Genomic DNA, 3,649 nt, shown 5'->3' on the forward strand with positions numbered 1-3,649 from the left:
AATGATGCTCAATTATTCATTAAAAAAGAATGACATTGGTTCCTTTGTCAGTATGATACAAATCAACTCCATACAAATTAAAGAAAAAAATGTTTAATGGAAAATATTTAAACTTTAAGAATAAAATTTGAGAAAGCATTGGAAGTAGAGGAATTTTTAAAAGGAGACCAGAAAGCACTAACCATAATGAGAATAATTAATAAATTTAATCATATTAAGATCAGGTACTACTGTTCATTAAAAGATCTCCCAAAGAAGGGAAAATACAAGCCACAAACAGAGGAAAGATGTTAATAAGACATATAACCAGCCAAGGTTTAGTAGCCACTATATATAAAGTACTCCTAAAAATCTATGGGGAAAGTCAAACCCATAGAAAAATGGGTGCACTGCATGAAGAGGCGTTTCACAGAAGAGGAAACACAATTAGGGAATACACATATGGAAGGATGCTCAGCCTCATTTATAAGGAGGGGAACACAGATTACAACCGCAATGATACACTATTTCACATTCACCAGATTTACAAAAATTTTTTAAAGTAAAAAACTCTCCTAAGTGTTGACAAGGAAATGAAACGGCAGGAACTCTTCTATAGTACTGGGGGAAAAAAAAAAAAAGGCATTTTCTGTTAAATTTATAAGTACACGGACTCCATAACACTTGATATATATCCTACAAAATATATCCATTGCATAAGAACACCAGAATATAACACACAAATATTCATAGAAGCCTGATTTTTTTTAAAAAGCAAAACAAACAAGAAACCCAAATCCTGGAAATAATTAAAATATCCATTGAGGGGCGCCTGGGTGGCTCAGTCGGTTAAGCGTCTGCCTTCCTTTCAGGTCACGATCCCAGGGGTCCTAGGATTGAGACTCCCCCAGCCCCCAGGGCTCCCTGCTCAGCGGGGAGCCTGCTTCTTCTGCTCCCTCTGCTGCTCCCCTTGCGTGTGCTCTCTCACTCTCTCTCTCTCAATAAATAAAATCTTTTAAAAAATGTCCATCGAACCCATCTTCTGGCCGGCACTAGCTGGTGGTACGATGGTCACCGAATTCTATCTTGTGTGGCCCCAGCAGCTCTGGAGGTTGCAATGTCAGGCCCCAATGGGGACCTGGGCATGCCTGTGGAGGAGGGAATGGAAGGTGGTGATGACAGCTCCAGGGAAGCAGAGCATACTACCATCGGCTCCATGTTGGACCAGATCAGCTCCTGTCTGGACTACCTAGAGGAGAAGAATGACCACCTACACACCCTCCTCCAGGAGCTGCTTGAATCCAACTGGAGACAGGTCTTGAGTGTCAGCAGCAGCTGGGTGAGGCTGCTAGTGATGCTAGCCACTAGGCTGTGGGAGCCCCCAAGCAGACCCAAACCTTCCTCTCAGGGCTAGGCTCTGGCCTGGGCACGCATCACCTGGCTTAGATACCTTCTCAAGGGCTGACCTACAGGTATGCTGGTTGGTTTGCCTGCCTGAGCCCCCCTTCCGGTACTCCCCTTGGTGTGCCTGGGTCAGCCCCCACCACCTGGCATCCTCTCATGGGGTCAGGTCTGGGCACGCAACCCACCCACCTTGCCTGCCTGCCCAATTCCTGGGCACTCCCCACTCTGCCCAGGCCTTGAGTGTCCACATTAAATGGGTCTCCAACACCAAAAATTAGTACTACTACTAATAATAAATAAATAATTAAATGTCCATTGATAGAATAATATAGGAGTATATTTATATCAAGAAATACCATATAGCAGTAAAAAAAGATTGAACTACAGCTACATGCATCAACATGAATGAATCTCACAAACATTTGAGCAAAAATAATAGTTGCGGAAGAATATATAAATGTGTATGTGATAACTGTGACTTATAATATGAAATGTATATTTGGTCTTGCTGTTCCTGACACATAGCCTTAAAATCCTTGGAATTTCTTAAGTGATAAGAGTGATAAAGGTGTCTTGTTATTCTTAACAATCCCTTTTCAACTACATCGAGTTAATGAGGAGATTTTTAGATTTTTATTTTTTTAAATTTTTTGGGGGGGGTCGGATTTTTAGATTTTTAGAAAGCCCCTAAGAATGGGAGTTCATTGCCAGTGGAAACAACCAGGAGGGGAGGAACTTCCAGTCCCACCCACTTCAGCCCACCTCCTAGGAAGGGAGAGGAGCTAGAGGTTGAATCGGTCACCAATGGCCAGTAATTTAATCAATCATGCCTATGTAATGAAGCCTCCACAAAACCCCAAAGGGATAGGGTTTGGAGAGCTTCTGGGTTGGTGAACATGCAGAGCTTCTGGAATAGTGGAGAGCCCAGAGAGAGCATGGAAGCTCCATGTCCCTTCCCCTATACCTTGCACTAGACCTCTCTTCCATCCAACTCTTCCTGAATTATATTCTTTTATGATAAACCTGTAATCTGGTAAGTAAACGTTTTCCTGAGTTCTGTGAGCTGAGTTCTGTAACCTAAGTGTCCATTGATAGATGAATAAAGATGTGGTATGTATGCCTGTATGTACATACACACACACACACAATGGCATATTATTCAGCCATAAAAAAATGAAATCTTGCCATTTGGAACAACATGGATGGACCTAGAGAATTTAATGCTAAGTGAAATGAGTCAGACCGAGAAAGACAAATACCATATGATTTCACTCATATGTGGAATATAAAGAAACAAAACAAATAAAGAAAAAAGAGACAAAGAAAAACCAAACTCAAATACAGAGAACAAACTGCCTGTTGCAACAGGTGGGTGCGGAGATGGAAGAAACAGGTGAAGGGGATTAAGAGTACACTTATCTGAGGAGCACTGACAAATGTATAGAACTGTAGAATTATTATATTGTACATCTGAAACTAATATAACACTCACTGTATGTTAATTACACATCAATAAAGAAAGTGTTATCCCCCAAAAAATCATTGATAGTTTTGGAATGTTTGTTACAGCAACAAAAGCTGACTGATACTGCTGATAGAGATGGGGAATTTCCTACTGGTGACATAGCTCCCCTATCTCCCCGGGTAAAGAACAAGCAGCAGAGCTTTTGCACCAGTCCGGGTATGAGTTTTGGGCATATTTACTAACATCTTTTGAGTTCCAGGTTCTTAATCTATAAAATGATTAAGGTAAAGGTTGGTGTGACGATTAAATAAGATAGTTTATGTAAAGCCCATAACTGTACTGAGGATATGCAAAACATGTCTGTTTCCTCCCTAAACATGATGGAAGGAGCAGTGATAAATCCTTGAGGACAGAATGAATGAATGAATGAGTCTTTCCAAATCTGAGTCCTCATTCACTGGAGCCCTCCCAAGGCTGCTTGTCTTCTTGTACCTTTCTCCTTCACTACTGGTTCTTTCTTCAGCTGCTAACTTATCCTGATACTCTTCTCCTCTGGGCAGGGTCTGAGAAGGTTCATTCAGCTTCAAACATGAATCCTGGGTTTCTAAAATGCTGCAGTGCAATGCCTGGGGCCTTTCTTTGCTTCTTCAGAGACATATCTTTTTCTGCTGGATAAATTCTCCCAGTCTTAAAACCTCTCCAGCCACGGTGTCCTCACACCAGCAGAGCCCACCCTGTGGTCCTGGTCAACAACATGGATGTCTTGAAGGAAAAAATAATCAGTGTTTTATTACCAAAACA

The 3,649-nt window shown here is 41.5% G+C and overlaps 1 pseudogene; it reads left to right on the forward strand.

Annotated features, from left to right (window-relative positions):
- Positions 1 to 1,096: 1,096 nt before the first annotated feature.
- On the forward strand, positions 1,097 to 1,347 carry LOC118004757 (annotated as a pseudogene).
- Positions 1,348 to 3,649: the final 2,302 nt, after the last annotated feature.

The sequence above is a fragment of the Mirounga leonina genome, unplaced genomic scaffold, assembly GCF_011800145.1.
Source record: "Mirounga leonina isolate KUSES-001 unplaced genomic scaffold, KU_Mleo_1.0 Mir_93, whole genome shotgun sequence".
NCBI classification, from domain to species: domain Eukaryota; kingdom Metazoa; phylum Chordata; class Mammalia; order Carnivora; family Phocidae; genus Mirounga; species Mirounga leonina.